This window comes from Papilio machaon, chromosome 23 (assembly GCF_912999745.1).
Source record: "Papilio machaon chromosome 23, ilPapMach1.1, whole genome shotgun sequence".
NCBI lineage: Eukaryota > Metazoa > Arthropoda > Insecta > Lepidoptera > Papilionidae > Papilio > Papilio machaon.
Genome location: NC_060008.1, coordinates 4,256,656 through 4,276,445, shown reverse-complemented (window position 1 = coordinate 4,276,445; position 19,790 = coordinate 4,256,656). Strand labels below are relative to the sequence as shown.

Sequence of the window (19,790 nt, the reverse complement as noted above, 5' to 3'; positions counted from 1 at the left end):
CTCGCTTAACTGCACAGATGCGGACTGTCCAGACACTTTTACTGCTTTCTATTTTTATTTTGTGTCTCTCAGATAGTAAATACGGTTTCTACGACCGTAGAGTGGACACAAGTGTGCGATTGCCACTAGACGACTGCATTTAACGGACTCAGTTTGAAGTTGCCAGTCTGCGCAAAATAATGTACAATTATTTTTATTTCAATAGAAGAATATGTAGATCAGGGGTGACAAACCTTTACGTGTCAAAGTGCCATTTTTGTAAAGAAATGTTTAATGAGGACACAGGTGTGCCATCGAATAATTTCGACTTTGTGATTATTGTGAACATTAGCTTAGGTATCATTTACTCTCCTGATATTATACTTACTTTGCAATTTTTTACTAGTTACTTTGATTAGTTTAGTGACGTGTCCATTGGTTCGCCATCCCTGACGTAGACTAAAAGAAACTGTCAGACTTAATCCTCATAAGGAATGATTTTATTTGAGAAATCAGTGACACTTTCAAATTAAATATGTAAGTGCGTTATAACACTACATGTAGATTTAAATCTAAAATCGTATTGTGTCTTTTCACGTCAGCTTAAGAAAGAAAGCTCTGGTTTTATGTTTTTCAACATATACTGTATATATTGTAAATATTCTGTCCCAGAGAAGAGTATTTCTATTTCGTTACAATTTAGTTTTGCGAAATTAATACGGAGTTTTATGTCGTCTATAATTTGTAGAAGTACATACAGTAGGGTCAAAGGCCTGTCGTGTTCTGGCCATAGGGCTGTCACTTATGTGACATGCGACACGCGACCGTAATGTCGCTTACGTAACTAGTTTCCATTGTACCACGCAAATACATTGTTGGTAGGAATAGTAATTCAATTTCTTTATGATAAAAGTAAGTAACGATGTTATTGTATCACAAAAAAAAACGAAACGGGGGATTTTTTTATAATAAATTAAGTATTTGCTACGAACTATGTGAAATATTAGCGTATTTAGACAATAGTTTGGTTGGGTTTTCTTTATGTACGCTTCCAATCATTTTATAAACATCTGTAAGCATTTTAATAACTGAATTTCAATTATAAAGTAAACAATATTTTTCAACCTTTTATCATCCAACTTCTAGATTCGCCTATTTTTAATATTTCTAAATTTATTTTTTCATTATAAAAAATACTACAAACCATGTACATTTTACTACTCTTTTTAATGTTAGCAAATTAAAGTACAGTAAATTAAATAATTTAATCGTTTAACGTCACACAATGGAAACACATTCGGCCAATGAATATGTGTGGTGGACAGGAAACAGCCAATTGCGGTATTACCGCGCGCCACTTCCGCCAACACTTTCTATGGTCACTGCCTCATTTTGATATAGTGTTTAAAAGTATTCTTTTTAATTTACGCTAAACTTAGCAAATTACTTTTCACATGTTTTCTCTTATTTGTGAAAAATAAAAGCACATTTAGTTAAAATCTTATGGGTTTATCGTCGTCAATAAAAACCTCGCACAAAAACATATTGCTATTTCAGTTCCCTTTAATTGTATGAAAGAGATAAAAATATTTTATTTATTAAATATTGGTTCGTGTATTTAGGCAGTGGAAATTTACATAAAAAATATTGTTGCGGTTTGGAGTAAGTTTACATTTATCAAAATAAGTTTGAACCTGGATAAGAGAGATTCCAAGAACCCGCAATATTTTTCACGCTTATAGAGTTTTCTCTCTAACCTAAGTTTTTCGCTTATGGAGGTAGTCCATCGGGACCGGGCAATGACTCGCTTATAAAGGTTTCTGGGTTATCCAGTTCTCGCTTAACCAGGTTCGACTATAGTTTATAGAATTCAGTTTTCATTTTTCACGACAGTTTTCTTTTTTAAAGTGTTTTTTAGAAAAAAAAAATATCTGCTTTGTTACTGGCATATAGCCGACATATCCATTAATTAACACATTCTTTATTTAAAAAGCTAACAAAAAGATTTATTTTTAATTAAAACAATGTAACGATGTTTTTCACGTTTAGCAAAATCCAGTTTATTTTTATCCTAGAGAATTGGTTGAGGGAAAGAAATCTCTTTTTTAATTAGATAAAAAAAGTTGGGCGTCTTTGTGTTGATGTAATGTGTTTATTAGACAAAATAGAAAATTGTAACAAAATCTAATTAAATACTTCAATATTTCCTTAAAATTAAATTAAGAATTTCTTAAAAATAAAACATTTTCTGACCAGATTTATGTAAATTTAAACCATTTCCGCTTTTAAGAATGAGTTTATTGTTCGGCAGATCGTATAACGGGCGATTTAATTGTAAAATACAATTGAACGCACTATATCCGTCTTATGATAGTTTCTCACGAGGGCAGTGAAGCAAAACATTAATACCGTGCAGTACTGCTATTCTTAGAACATACATCACGTCTAGAGAGAACTGAATTCGGAGACAAAGTAACTTTCAATTGACTATATCAAGTACTAGCTTTTTCCCGCGACTCCGTCCGCGCGGAATAAAAAAAAATAGAAAACGGGGTAAAAATTATCCTATGTCCTGGTTCTAAGCTACCTGCCCACCAATTTTCAGTCAAATCGATTCAACCGTTCTTGAGTTATAAATGGTGTAACTAACACGACTTTCTTTTATATATATAAGATTACTTTTGTTGGTTCTACAGCAGATATAGTATACGGATTCAGAACTATTTTTATAGTATAGTGAGCTTTCAACAGCAGTATTAGGCTTTTCAAATATCTTGGCGCTGCGCAGTACCCACCCGCCGCATCTCGCTACGCCCCGATAAACTTAAAATTGTCTTCACTGCATCGATTCGCGCGAAGTTAAGAGCCACCAAGATATCTGCAAACATTTATACTGCACTGTCCTGCTGGTCTGCCTTAATATTCTGCCCTCGTGTAAATACGATTTAGTGGATCTTTATATCCGTCGTTACGGTTACGGTATATGCGTAGGTTTTACGATGGATGGATTACGCAGCCGGTCTTGGCGACCAGTCGTAAAGTCATTGTAATGTTGCCCACACGCGTAAAAGTTTACTTTACCGACTCTTACACTACCCACATTGTTATCCGGTATCCGGATATAACCGGATATCTTCCAGACTACCAAAAAGTTAGAGATATCGCATTATCTTTGGTAATTTGGATCGTAGATATCGTCATAGGTTATGATATCAAGTTCAAATAACTCTATTAAAAAATTTAATTGGTTAATTAAAACACTTTTATTCTTTTGACAGACAAATTATACACAATTAAAGCTAGACATTATACACTACACGGGTCTAATTTACTCCAATTTGCACTAACAAGCCATAGAGATATCTAATTCCGTACGAACAATTCAAAACATCCATTCGTCACTAACGAGCACTTTAAACGAGCCAACAAACAATTACGTTCGCAAAAAGTCTAAAAAGAAACGTATAAAGAATACTACTCGACCACTAATGGTCTAAATGCCACTAAACACTAACAACTCGTCGGCAAACGATGCCAGCCCAGTTCCGTACATCCACAAAGTAAGCTTTTAGAGAAATGTAGTTCCGCTAGTGGCTCATAGATGGCGTTAATTGTACTTTTAAAGGTTTTAGCTTTGGTTAGATTTAAAAAGGCTTTAGGTATGTTTTTTTTTCGAATATTAATGCTCTATCACTGATGAAAACATATCGGCGTCAAAGAGGATTCGTGCTCACATTTGATAGAAACTATCGCCTTCCCAAATAGTAATTAATTTTCAAGTTCAGTTCGAAGTTCGTCACGTAAAGCTATAAAGGCTTCTATTTTCCTATAGATTCTCCAACGTTGGCGTCAGATGATGTCATGGTTAAGTCGGTGACGTCATCGCTATGCTAAGCACGTCGTGCCGGAAGCTCTGGCCGCACTTGATCCGAGCTTTCCGCTTCATTTCCCTCTGACATACAATAAATGCGACGAGACATTGAATTAAATGGCTCGGATTTGCTCGTGACGGCTTCCCTTTCCCTTCTGTAAGCTCTGGCACCCGACGTCGTTAATAATTTTAATAAAATTTTAATCTATCTTGAATTTCTGAAACTATTTCGAAACATTATAGCGTTCAAATTTTAAACTTTTTGACTGGCAAACTAATAACACAATATAAAAAATACTATATTTCACATTTCTAACAATAATACCAATTACGTACACCTAACAAGTTACGAAGCCAAAATTAGATGAGTCCGCATAAACTTCTTTTTACATTTAGTTGATATGACAAAAAAATAATCTCTGACAAACCCGGATTTGTTAAAGATCTTGAGACATTAAATAGCGACACCGCGACGACTATCCAGCCTTGACCCGTCATCCCCTGCCGTCATTCCCGACCCGATCCCCCACACTTAATCACCCACCCTCTCTCATCTCCCCCTTCAGTATTGACCTAAGATTACCATGATGTCATGATACAAATCAGTAGTTCTACAAATTATAGATGATTTTGTATTAATTATCTTACTAATATTATAAATGCGAACGTTTGGTTGGATGGATGGATGGATGGATGTTTGCTTAAAGGTATTTCTAGAACGGCTCAACGGATCTCGATGAAATTTTGCATAGATGTAGATCGTAGTCTAGAAGAACACATAGGCTACTTATTATGTTTTTTAATTGCGCCCGAACGGAGTCGCGGGCGACAGCTAGTTGTACATATTAACGAATATCTTCGCGTAATGTTCAAAATTATCATGTCTACGATAAACAATAATTTAGAAAACACTTGTATTTATTTAGAACTTTACTTAATTTTGTTGAATTCAAAAAAAAAATCCCATTACAGTTAGAATTACATTATTTTTGCCAAAGCTATTAACCATCTAGATATAATTATTAACCTTTCTTCTGTGTTTGTGGTAAGAAAATAATTTTTTCTAAAAGGGAGTACGTAAGTACAGGCTGCATAGTATCTTGGGCTATGTTAAAGAAATCTTATTTGACATTACTTTCATACAAAGTTACATAAGGTTAATACCCTCAAAATTCCAACAAAATGTAATTGCATACCTCGGCTCGGAGACTTGGCACGATGCCAAACCTACTTCAGACAAACTCAGGTTATTAGAGAAATAATTTCATTTAGCCATAAGTGTACACTTTCTTATGATGAAAATGAAAAAAAAAGTTACCTTGAAACAAAAGCTCAAAAAATGTACTATGTGATGCCTTTTCTGACGTCATATTATCTACGCATTTTATTTTTTTTTAGGATTTTTTCTATTTTACTGTGAAATTGTATTCTAATACTCGAGTATAATGAATCCTAAGAATTGTAGGTTCTAAAATAACATACTATGTACATTTTTTCACGAAATGTTTGAAATAAATCAATACCATTTAGATTTGATTTAATAAACCACCAACACCTCTTTGAATATTCATAGTGATGTTCCTAACAAAAGTTCAACTCGTTTGTTTTATTATTAAATCAAAAGAAAATAGTTCATTTGTTTCGCTACTATTATAAATGTCAAAGTTAAATTTGTCTTCCGACCAATCCGCCTGTATAATGGTGCCTCGAGCCTGGCAGGGTGAAAACATACAAATTCACATATAAGATGAGAGAGAAAAAAGTGTATCCATTTTTTTAATAACTTCAGCACGAAGAGCTTTCGCACTTTATTCTTGTGTCGCATTTGTTGGAGCGGAAAAAGCCGTAGGAAATACATTTTGAAATTATAACACAACTTTTTTCTCGTATTTTTTGTACCAACAGTTTGACGCAGTCTCTGAATAGGTCAAGTATCTGACACAATTAGATATAACTCTACTTTTCTTTATTTAAAGTAAATAACAGTTTGTTCAATAAATTGACATAATTAAGAAGGGAATGAAAACTGAAATGACACATGAACGAATGAAAACCTGGTGTCAAACTCACATAGAGTAGGATTAGGACTGGGAGTTAATGATGATGACTAATTAGTTCAACCCATTATTAAACTTATTTTGGATTACTCATAAATACTTAAATTCCTTTAAATATTATAAATGAATAGATTACTTAGTTTAACTTAATGTCTACTTAAATATTCATAATGAGATTTAAATCTTTCAATCGCGCCCAATTCCAACACTATATCTAAACAAATAACTGTTAGTCCGTGTTACACTGGCAGTAACAAAATGAATCTATGCGCCATTAACTGTCGACAAGGATATGCAACTCGAGTAAATTTATCGGCAATAATCTGCCTGCGTAATAGTATTACATCACCGCATCGATATCGACTGACGATGGTCAGTACATCACTAGTATATATTACGAATAGATTTTGACATAATATGTATACCACACATCCAAATAAATCAGATCGTTTATTTTTTTTTATTTCCCTCAACTAATAGTATACTAGACTTTAAGTTAACACAAGATACTTATGCTCTTTTCTTAAATTTTAACTGAATTAGGATTTTATTGTGGTATCTCGACAAATTAATTATAAATATAGTAAAAAGTAATTTCAAGAACAAATGAAATAGCAACGTGCTATTCTAACAATTGAAACTAATTATTTTCTACAGGCGTTTCAAAAACAAGGTGAAATCTTAAACATGATATAACAACGAAAGAAAATGATTGATTGTCAACGGAAACTAGAACCAACATAGTAATTCTTAATCCAAATGTATACGTTCCTATACCTCTATTATATAATAATGTATATGTTTTTTTATATATGTAATTAAGAGTAACAATATTGATATAGACGCAGGAAGTATATCGAGTCGTGGATAGCTTGTAATATAACTGCTTCTAGTTTATTTCTCTTGGCCGTGCACCCGACGCCTTGGCTACTCTTCAATAACGCGGACGTATGTGCAATGACCAGACATACACGATCTCCGATCTTACAAATATTTCCACAACAATGTCTTCGGAGACGGGGTTCAATGTAAACTAGTCAATAGACCTGATACACTCGATGATACTTCTTGATATATCTCGACCAGAGTTTATGGCCTGAGCATATACGAATACTTGTACAAGTTGGTTATCGATTTAGGAGATGTGATAGGTCAGTTTATACTGGTCGTTATATGATAAAACCAACAATACAAGATAAATGGTAGTGGAGTAAAATGTAGAATGTCTAGGAAGATTTTGAACGTAATCGTTCGTTAAAATATAAAGATAAATAGAGTAACCATTGTTAATATATTTTGTTACAGTATGCTAAAAGAACGTCTAAAATAATAGACACAGAATAGACAGTTTTGAGACATTTCAAGTAAAGTGTTTTTGAACTTACGTGCTCCGGTTTTGGTTTTCAACACGAGATGGCGCCACCACAGTCTAACCCTTAAAAAAATATACAAAATTAATATCATTCGTTATTATATTTTAAGGAAAATGAAATTATTGAGGTACAATAATTTTTAATTTCTATTCACTTATATATAGAAAGATTTGAATTATGCATAACTCACCTTCATAATTTTACTGTCTAAAACTTTATTAATGAGAAAGATGCTCTGTTATAATTTAATTTAAAAAAATGAATGTATTCGTATATTTTGTACGTTACTGTCTCACGCTATATGCGTACATAATTTTCGATATAGGGTATAATACAAGAACGTCTAGAGAATTATTCTTACGTACGTAAACTACGGGTATGTCTAATTATCCTACGCATATATCTGAAATAATAATCTTGAATTCTTATTTCAATGTTTTTTTTTTGTAAAAGTGTATTTTTTATTTTATAACTAATTTTTTTGTTATAGTATTTAAAATATCATAATAAAAAAGTTGACTAGTAATCTTAAAAATAGAAATTAATGTTATTTTCATGTATTAAATTAAATTAGAAAAATCTAATAAGAAAATTAAAACAAAAAAGCACTAATTTCATTTCGTAACCATGTCCTAGTCTAGATCACGCTATCAAAGTTTTTTCAAACTAATGACATATCACATATCCTTTGCTTATAAACATCGGGGTGGTCCTGATCTACACAGGTAACTAGTCTTTGAGGAGCTGGTCTTAAGTCCTCGACACTATGTCCTCTCCCTAACACTATAGACAACTGACTGTGTTCGAAAAACTATTCTGAAACTGAAAAAAAAAGTCAATGAGATTTTCTCGACACAACTGATGTAGACATTTCGACCACCTTTTTGATAATTTTAACTTTTTTTCGATTGATATTTGTTCGTGTGAAAAACAAAAAAAAACATGAAATTATCACGCATAAGTAATCACAAAATCTTTTGATTATTGTTTTTTCATTAAAATTAAGAACTTATTGGATTTTGATTTATCTTTTAGTTATCTTTTGTATCTTTCGCCAGCGATGATTACTTTTTATCCAGTAAAGATAAAGTAATACGCGAACACTCTTATGTAACAATTGCATTTCACTATTAAAAGTCTTGGACAAGTATAATATGTTATTGTCTCTATTCAAAGTATCACAAGAAGTCATTAGTCGACTGAATTACCGTTGGTTTCTGAGACCAAAATTTCCATTTAAACCATATTGTTATCACTATTTTGTCAAATATAATAACAATGTTGACGGTATGTTTTATACAAAGATTTTGGTCTCAGTACCTAACAACAATCAGTAGGGTTATACTTTTTGTTCAATTGTTTTATCAGTGTAAACCCACTTTTATCTTATTTACTAAATACTAAATATAATAAATGCGAAAGTTTAGATATATGGATAGATGGATATAGAACCATTCAGGATGGATGTTTGTTTGAAGGTATCTCCGGAACGTCTCAACGAATCTTAATGAAATTTAACACAGATGTAGAACATAGCCTGAAAAAACACATAGGCTACTTATTAAGTTCTTTAATCCCGTGTGGATGGAGTCGCGGACAAAATCTAGTATATTATAAATGACAAAAGATGATGTACGTTTAATTTTAAACCCGGACATGTTTACAATGAGTCGCGTGTCGCGGCCTCACGCCGAGGACAGGGCCGCAGAAATAGTACCGGTGTGTAATTAATTGATTATTATTATTACCCCTTTATTGTATACGATAATTTAAAAATGATTCATAATTATTTAATGCGAAGAGAAATTAACATATTGACACAAGTAGTTGTAATGACGGAGAAGAGATAAATAGGAAAGGAAAATTTCCTTGTTCTGTACACACAACGCATCTACAGTTGACTGTAGAGGACCTAGCACGAATATTTGCGACACTCGCATTCGTAACGACATCGGCAAAATATGTCAAAATGTGTATGAAATTTATCGGTGCAATTTACGCCCGGTAAGGGTAATACGTTATTTGTATTACGAAGGCATGTATTGCAAATATTCTTGCTATACCGTCAAATTTCTATCGACAGCAGTCACTTCGCTATTTAATTATTAAAAATATGTATTGAAAAAAAATCCTAAGTTTTACTTAATTTTAGTGTAAGAACTATTTCTACTACTAGCTATAAACGAGACCAGTGACGTCACAGTATGAAGTACGTCTATTATAAGTAATATTGACTTGTTTGTTAAGTTGTACCAAGCTAAGGCCTTGTCTCCCTCAGCTGTTTACTAGCTAAGTGCGATGACGTCATTGTTGCTTAGCTTAGTGCCTATCGAATATGATACACTAGCTGTCGCTCGCGACTCCATCCATTAGATGTATTTGTTTTCTTACATACTATGTTATATATAATATTTATTCCAAATTTCATCGAGATCCATACAGACGTTCTGGACATATAGTAATATCCATCCATAAATACATCTAAACATTTGCTTTTATAATATTAGTAAGATGTGCTAAAACCCAACATATCCAGTTTGTTTTTTATTGTTATTTATTACACTTCTCGGATTCTTAGTTTAAATGACTAATTAATAACTAGCTGTTGCCCGCGACTCCGTCAACGGAATTTAAAAAAACGTAGTAGCTATGTTTACTTCCAGACTATGTTCTACATCTATGCTAAATGTCATCCAGATCTGTTTAGCCGTTTCGGAGATATCTTCAAACAAACATACATCCATCATTCGCATTTAATATTAGTAAGATGATAGAAAATCGTTACTAATTTTCAATTAATTACATTAACTTAACAATGAAGTGTCGCAGCAATGATCAATTGGGACTTTTCAGCGTTCAATTACAACAGTATTTCTATAATTCTTACCAATTTTCAGCTTTAAGCGAATTATTTTAACTATACCATTTAATTCATCGTATCTTGATTGATATGTAGTACCAGCTTCATCATAGTCAAAGGCATAGTTAACAGTGATAGACGGTAGCATAATAGCAACCGTTGCACGAATTGGTCGGCGACTAAATCGTTGTGTTTACCACAGATCATACAGAACACAGGCGTGAAGTGGAAGCAATTCCGCGTTACGTCTGATGAGTGTGCGTTCCGGAGGCTTAATTTTAGTCCTCTTTCCCTTCCCACCCTTTTCTTATAAGGAAAGAATATAAAGGGGAATTGGATATGACGGAGGAGGGACGTTCATTCCTCTGTCCATTAATGGTAGACAACGCATCTGCAATTGCTGGTATCTACAAGCATCTCTCTTCACCATTTCAGCGAATACAGAAGCTTGCTCGTTTGCCACTTAATAATATAAAAAAAAGCAATTTAGAATGTCTTTGAATTTTTTATATAAGTTATTGTTTCCGTGAACACGAACATTTTTTCGTGTTATTTGTATTTCGAACAATCACAAAACGTTTAATTACCATTTAAGCCTTCGTTACCGTCAAGGTTCATAACGTGACTTATTTGAACGTATTTTAACCTATTTCGATCAAAATCTTACCTAAATTTAGTTACAATTATTTGTGATAAGTTAATGCTACATTTACAGTAGAGGAAGTTTATTTCCTACCCATTGCGTAGAAATGACATTTGACACTCACAGTTTATGTAATTTGGTCGAAAATTATTATTAGTAGTAACATGCATACACAAATTACAGCTCTCATTGTGACAGTTTGTTGTTCGTTATTTGATTTAATTTAATTCTGTGACTGTACACTTCTTTCTTCCATTCTCATTGTATAATTGAAAACAATATGTTAATTCACCAAAGACCGCAATCACAATACGAAGCGCCATTTTGTTGCCGCTAATTGCAAACAACCACTGGATTAATCAAACCCTCTATTGTTTCAGATTAACGTGCCCGTCATACGTGTGAGAAAGATAGACACAGACACCCTGATATAAAAACGCTGTATATGGAGCGGGACGGGTGTAGGTTACGTGCTTCGCGCATTAGGTCACACAAAAGCCAAGACAGGTAATAGTGCGGGAGCGAGACACCAATTTTTAATAGAATTTTAAATTTCGAACGACCAGGGACGAACTATTAGGACTTTAGGTGCTTTCTAGGTGGACTAGCCTTACTTTAACTGTCAAAATGTGTTCGGATGTGTAGTTAGGGCTTCGTGTAGGGCATAGAGTAAATAAGGGTCGGTACAGACGAGGTGGTGCGCGGGTGTGTGGCGGCGGTGCGAGACGTGTGTGATGCGACGCCGGCCTCGAAGACACCAACGGATACCGGTCAAGCAGTCGCCTACGTTCGTCTGACGAATCCGTTCAGGTAAGCTTTTTTTACTTATGTTCTGTTATAGACATTCGTTCGTCTTTTTTATGACAGAAGTTAATGAAATAACATCTGTATCCCTTAAATCTAACATCCTATTTAGTGTAAAGGGTTTGAAACACATTTACCGGGATCGGAAACCCAATCTTTTAAAAAATAGCTAGGTAATTGACACAGAAACGAAACACACAATGATAGTGTGACGACGTGCCGAATCAGCGCCATCTATACTTGACAACAAGAGTCTTATGAGAGCCGGCGATATGCGAAGGTAGCTTCAGCCAATAACGTCTTGAGGAGTGATATCAAATAAGAGTTTCCACTATAAAAACATATATCCAAAAACATATAAAAACCATTCTTACACTAGCAAACAGGAACAAATATGACAAAGTAAAAATATTTTCCTTCTTATTTATTGAGACAAGGTTTCTTTAGATAGTTTATCTAGTTAGCGTTCCACCATTTACATTTAATTAAAGTTATACACAAATTATTAAAGGAAAAAGTTCTTTTACTAGTAAGCTAGTCTATAATAAATAATATTTATGCTATAAGGTAACGTAAAAAGATACTAAGAGACTAAATTAGCCACCACATGGTTACGATACTAACAAATCGTGGTAGATCGTAAAAAAACAAATGATGATATTCAAAGAACTGAAATAAAGACGAGGCTGAAGTTATAAATCAATGGGACGTCTGACAATAGAAAGCATAACAAGGCATAAGCGGTAGCGGTAATTACATCTACGCCGCGAAACCGGATCCAAATCAAAGCGAACATTCTATTAATTAATTTAGTCCAGGAGTGACATCTATTAGAAAGAAACTATACTGAAAGGAGTCCTAAATCCCCGTTACTCTAGATATTATAGTGTGGTAGATTTACCATACAGAATCTACTACAAGTAATTGATTAAGTACCATTGAATATGTGTAGCCGTCGCGTCGTCGTGAGAAACACATCAAAGGGTCTAGCACGAATATTTGCGATACGCACTTTCGTAACGTCATCGACAAAATATGTAAAAATTTATATGATTTGTTGGTGTTCTTTTTCTCGGTAGAGGCGCTACACTTCTCATGAATATTTGTGCTAGGCCCACTGTATGTATGACTGTAACGTAACCCTGAGTCGTTAAATAAAAACAATTCAGACGAATTGATAACCTCCTTCATATTGAAGTCGGCTAAAAATAGGCAATTATGGTTAAAATCTTGAGTATGTGCATGCCTTAAACACGCTTTAATTTCTTACCATGGACCACAACTATCGTAAGGAAGAAAGTATGCGAGTGAATTTCGAATAAAGTTATATTCATGAATTTGGTTTCATATTCTACTACTATAACATTCCTAACTTACGTAACATACGATAAATTCATAACCTTAGAAATGACATTGTCTTCCATACTCAGAGTTCTTCCGTTGTTATGTTATAGTCATTTTTTAATCATTTCTCATATTTAATCAACGTTAAAGACTAAAAAGAAACATATAAATGTAGATTTACAATGCGACAACAATAACATGATACTCCCGCATGTTATGTCACGATCCTGTATAGTTCATGGAATGTTAATACTTTGTGACGTGACGTATACTTACTATGGAGAATTTGACATATTAAGTACTAGCTGTCGCTCGCGACTCCGTCCGCGCGGAATTAAAAAACAAACGTAATAAGTAGCCTATATGTTCTTCCAGACTATGTTCTACATCAGTGCAAAATTTCATCAAGATCCGTTGATCCGTTTCGGAGATACCCATCTAAACATTCGCATTTCTAATATTATATTCTATAAGGATAATTAAAAAAAGGTAGTTGTTAGATCAGTTTTTTATTTATTTAATTAAACAATGTGTTTAATCATGGCGAAGAACTATCAAATTCTTTCATTATCATTATGTAACAGTAAGAACTAAAATTACTATGTTACCAGACTTGTATAAGATTGTGTATACATTTTTGTAATATTTCCTATCTTATCTTATATATTCCAATTTACTATCAAAATTAAAGCCAATATAGTTAATTATTACCTTGAAATCTTTAAGAGAAAAAAAACAACCCCGATCTAGATTTTAATTAAAAGTCAAAGGTTTAGTGTTGTTAATAAAGAAGCGCTGTCAGCGATTTACTCGTAGTGTTCTAATATAATACGTTTAGACGATGAGTGAATGCAGCGCTTTAGGGTGCGGTACGATCGATAGGTGCGCGCGCCTGTCGTGACGTCATCGCAGCCTTGCTCAAGAACTATTAGCAAATACGATTTATATTTTGTTTTCGTACCAATTACTGAGATAGCAGCAGAATTTTAATGGAAGAAAGTTTAAATACACAAGAAATTGAAAATTAATTTACCTAAATGTTTTTTTAATAACCAAATATTAATAAAATACGTAACAAACCTTTTTGAACTGACCCGGTCATGTTTCAAAATTTGACTAACCTAACCTGCAAAAGTGAGTGAATTTTTATAAAAAAAAATACAGGCGATTACATTATGTAGGTATATAACTTGGATATACAATGGATAATTTCATGCAAATATGTCATACAAATCCTATTATGCTAAAAGAAAATGTAATTTGAAAATTACTATGCATAAAAAGTAAAAACAGCAGATACTCATTTTAATTCAAAAAGGCAACACTCAAAAAAAATGTTAAAAATTATTAAAAACTTAATATATTCATGAAAGTACGTAAAAGTTTTTCTGCAAAAGACATTTTATACGAGTCATAATTATTCATCTCTATAATAAAAATGTTGCCAGTTTTTCATCGCGTCGCTAACACCATCATATTTTCATCCCTTTCATGCTCGTTGACAAAATAGAGACGACAATATGTATCAATACAAGTGGATTTCTACAGTAATTCAGCTTCAATGTCGCTCGTGGGATTGGTTTAAATTCGGACATCTCCGTACCCGAGCACTGTACAATGTGTGTGATAATTAATTGTTCCACAAAATCCCTCGTAAACATCGACTCTTTTATCCGCTGACGTTTTTAGGTTAGACAGGAATAATTTAAGTTTTTCGCTGGCCCTATGATTTGTTTACCTTTGTCTATATATTTTTTTAATATTTGGAAACTTCACTTATCATTATTTAGTTTAACAATAATAAGTTGGTTAATTTTAATACGTCATGGAAAGATTTAAACCTATAATTTTTCTATATTGGTAATATCTCTTATTTCTCAAGTAGTATTTAGTTTACAAACTATTTATTCATAATTATCTACTTTATAATTATCTAATTTAAACTTACAGTCTTAACACAAAAATGGGATAGCGCGAGGAATCTGTATTCGTAAAAATTTCACTACTCCACATAAAATGTTCTCTTCTTTACTACGCTTCACTGATCCAATATGGCTGACCATCGTTTAAAAACAATTAAGTATTTAAGTACTACTTTTTTCTTTATAAATTATATCGGCCAGTAACATAAAAATTCGTATATATAACAATCTTTTAAAGATTTTTTGTTTACATTCTATTGTCTTTTTTTATTTCATTGATGGTTATTTAAAAAGACTTTTATTGATACTAAAGTTATTTAGTCGAATAGTACGTTCGAAATTTAAAGCCCGCTAAACACTTTCTATTTTAACTTAATAGGCGAACTGTTTGGATTTACAATGCAACTTTTACTGCAACCATAACTGAACAAGAAATCTATTTCAGTTGAAAGAAATGCCTTAATTCCTTCCCATAATTGTAATTATTGTTTTTACAATTATTAAACTCTTCAAGATTATCTTATCATCGGTAAATCCATATTCCGCGATTACTCAAAGTACAAGTAAATGTATTTCTTAATAGCAAAAAAAATTCTGATGTGCAAAAAATCTGAATTTTGATCTTTTAATATTCTTTTATGTATCCAAATCTGTAAGTTATTACACTCGTAGTATGTCACAAATCATAGGCACTTAAGTAGTTTGGATTAGAATAATAATAGTGTTGAAACAAGTATAGGGTAAAATTTCATAAGGGATGGACATTAGGCTAACTTAGTATTTAAATTATTTTACGAAAATTGTTAAATAAAGTGCATTTACATTATATAGATAACTTATTTGAAGAATTGTTCTATCTGATGTAAAATGTTCAGTTTGTCTAAGGTCAAAATATTATGGCTCTGGTTTGAAACTCGACTACATTTTGTCCATTTTCCATAAATTTAAATGATCATTAATGGTTACTCCATCTAATCTCCCTGAAATATAATCCCTAGATGTAATAGATGTGTTGAAAATTCTAACATACTTTGTAGATTTGTACAATCGCGCCGAAAACAATTATTATAAAGAAAATCTCCTTAACTCTATGTGCAGAGCCGTGAGTTGTTAATTAAATGAGTCATTTTAAAGAATTACTTTTTATATTACTGTGTATATGTTTTAAAAAATCGTTTTTAATAAACAAATTTATTTGAAAAAATAAAACACTTTTATTTCTAATAGTACCGATGACAATGAGTTGACATTATACAGAATGTTACATTTTTCACAGGGGGAATACTTGGACATCTATTACCCCTAGAGGTTATATTTTAAGGTGAATAGATGGACTAACCCGTCATAACATTTTGTCTGTTGTATATTTCAAACAAAAACAATAGCTGTAGACTAAACGTTGTAATGTCGTTGTTATAATAAACTCTAGTTTATTAATGTCAGCCCTGGTCGCATACAACGGAACATGGAATCTGTTTCAAACAAATTTGACATGTTATTAAAATAAATATATACAATAACAAATCAGGCGAATGGAACAAACAATATATAAAATATTAATAATAAACAAAGTTCTTGACTCTTAATACTACATACTGTATAATATATTTTTGTGACGAAATAAAACTGATGCATTTTCAACTCTCTGTGAAATAAAGTCCGCTACAGATGTTCAGTTTTAACTGAACAGTTCGACTATTCAGTTTAAACTGTATACTGTACAAACTGAACGCGTCTGTATCGGGCTTAAGATCAAATCTATTCCATACACTAATGACATTTATTTATCAAATATTTAAATTGATTAAAATGTCGCACGTAAATTGATATGAAAAATCTATACTTATCAATTTTATATCTTTAACAAGGTTAGATTTAGATTACAATTATTTTTGACCTAAATATATTGAGGTAAAAATTAAATAGTAACTTTTAACAAAAAAAAAAACGGCAAGTCGAACTCGCGCACCGAGAGTTCCGTACAAATCTAATTAAACGGTTTTCACAATTTTTCCTTTATCTGTGCTAGGAGATTCTCAGTTCACGAGAAATGCCCTGTATTTTTTATTACTATTGTGTTGGTTTTGATTTCTTATAAGTTTGATTTTTTCACCGCTCCAAGAAACAATAGACCCGGGTATTTGATATAAATTCCAGCTTGATAGCTCCTCACGTTCCTGAGAAAAGGGGTCTTGACAGACAGACGGATAGACAACAAAGATATCCTATAAGGGTTTCGTTTTTTCCTTTCTAGTTACGGAACCCTAAAAACAATACCATTAATTTTTACTGGCAAAACATCCTTAACTAATATGATTGTAACAAATTTTTCAAGTTGAATGTTATATCATTCATTTAACCTAAAATAAAAAGCTCTATGATGAAAATAGTTCTATGAAATAGTCCATATTTAAACAGCGTGAATGTGAGTGGCAATGTTGGACGGGACGCTCAGACGGACTCATATCGTCCAGTTTGATGAAATACTCATGTAAGGCGATATTAAGAACACCCAAAATCAACCTGCATGTATGCGTATGAATGTAAAGCGTGAGAGGTGTGTCAGGACCGCGCCAAATATCAGTAATCTCTGTCTAACCCTCTGGCTTACGGACTATATGTTAATGTTGAAAAAAGTCCTGTGATGAAAAAAGGTCTATGTCACATATATAGTGCTTTTAAAATTAAAAGACGTAATGACCGCGAAGTATCGCCGCGTTGTGCCAAATCCGAAGCACTTTTGTACTCTCCACTCAATAACATTATGTAACGCTTGGCAATGCGTGCGTATGAATGGCAGATACCAACAGCGTGGTATAGCAGCATATCTTACTGTGTGTTTCCATTGCTGAAAGGTCAGGAAAATATCGTAACAGATTAGACTATGAAATGTACGAATTATTCGCAATTTAAGCCAAAAGAAAAAAATAATTTATTTTTTAAATTTCAATCGTTCACACCCTAATTGTTTGATATATTGACTGAACTAATTGATGCTGATATCTTTCTTAACATTTTAACATTAAATCTAATTAAGTTAACCAACCACAATCTATCTAATTTAATACTATAAAGAGAAAAGTTTTGTTTGTATGTATTGAATAGGCTCCGAAATTAATAAACTGATTTGAAAAATTCTTTCACTATTGGGAAGCTACACTATCCCCGGATGACATGGGCTATATTTATTACTAGATTTTCTTTTTAATTCCACGCGGACTTAGTCGCGGACAAGTGCTATCAATAATATAATTAAACAATTAATCAATACATCATGGGTATTCAGGAGTTGATACTGCGACAATGCTTATCACAATCTACTTATCAGTTTTGAAGAAGTGCGTCAAAACTCGGACTACATGCGTCAGAATTATAATTTGCTTTATTTTTATCAAGGCTTTAGATCCCGGATAAGTTTGCCGCATTGTGATAATTTACACGAGGTACATGAATTGCTTCAGATGTGCTCCACAAATGATAAGACGTAAACAATGTATTTTTTACGTATGTATGTAGTAAATACATTTCAAGGCGAAAATAGTTATAATGATAATTCTGTGACATTGTATTTTATTCGTGCAGTCATATTTGAAGAGCACGCTGGCATAAATACCTATTTCAAATAAGATATGATCCTTTCTCATCTCATATCATCTCAAATTACCATCGACGGATGAATTTAGACTACTTTAATCATCGATTTTTATTAATTTTAAACTATTGTACTATTTGATGTCATTCAGGATTTGTTCCGAAATGTCCTGCGTTGTTAACGTTTTATGGTTATCAAAATAGATATAGGTTTTATTATATTTGTATGGAAATGAACAAACAATAATCCTTACAGAAGCTAGAATCTGTGTTGCTAAGACTGTGATCAGAAATAGATGCGTTCAAACAGTACACAGACTAAACAGTACACAGTCAATCTGTCCGTCTGTTTTGATATTTATCGTTTCAAATTGAATTTACATCGTCAAAAATGATTTGAAGTTTTTTACACCAATTTTCCCTCACTCATATATTTTCGACTCAGCGTGGGTAATGTACGAAAGTAAACATATTAAGAAGTGACTGAATACGAAATAAAATATGGTAGTGTATTATCCTTGTCAGTAGGGAAACCGTCTGTTAATGTAAAAAATGTTTACCATACCAATCTAAAAATTCGCTCACTAACAGCTTCAATAACCAATTACTTATTACATAAGAGAAGGGGGCAAACGGGCGGCGAGAACACCGACGCCCATGGACATCCAGCAACACTAGAGGAACTGCACATGCGTAACCGGACTTTGAGAAAAATGTACGCTTGCTTCTTGGAGGACCCTAAGTCGTACTATCCGTACCGTTACACAATGCGGCTATGCAAGGCAGGAAATTCCGAGAAAATCGCACCGTTGAGGAACGCTAGCAATTCAGGTGGTGTGGATGGTAAAACCACTTATTACTTAGTAGAAGTATTTATGCCTTGCATTTCATCGGATCAATGTAAAGATAGGCATAGTCTTTTATCAAGCGCCGAGAAAGAGGAAATAATAAGGAAAGCCACCTCAATGATCTCGAGAAATTTCATTTTAACACGTTCATGCCGACTGAGCAAGCGACAATGGCCTAATGGTCAAGAATTCGGATTGCCGATCTTTTGGTGGTTAGTTCGAATCCGATCATTGGACTATTGTAGTAAACCATGTCCTAGCACAAGCTTCGAGCTTATTGGGAATGGTTACAACAAATGTGTGCAAAAATATTATTAACTTTTACTTGTAAAGTATAACTTATGTATAAAATTGTGTGTTAATCCAATAAATTATTATTTTCATTATCATTTATTCTCTTGTTATTTATATAATACATTTTATAGAAAAAAAATTACAAAATATATTATATAAAAAATAGTATACCACCGGCTGCGGAATCCCATTACTCAAACAACC

The 19,790-nt window shown here is 32.8% G+C and overlaps 1 protein-coding gene across 7 annotated transcripts in view; it reads left to right on the top strand.

Moving 5' to 3' along the window:
* Positions 1 to 19,790, top strand: part of LOC106716828 (plasma membrane calcium-transporting ATPase 3) — a 137,267-nt gene that overhangs the window by 10,127 nt on the left and 107,350 nt on the right. For all 7 annotated transcript variants that reach the window (XM_045683700.1, XM_045683701.1, XM_045683702.1 and 4 more), the window contains exon 2: positions 11,164 to 11,593. The gene's annotated coding sequence lies outside the window, so the exon portion shown is untranslated. The remainder of the gene's footprint in view (positions 1 to 11,163; positions 11,594 to 19,790) is intronic.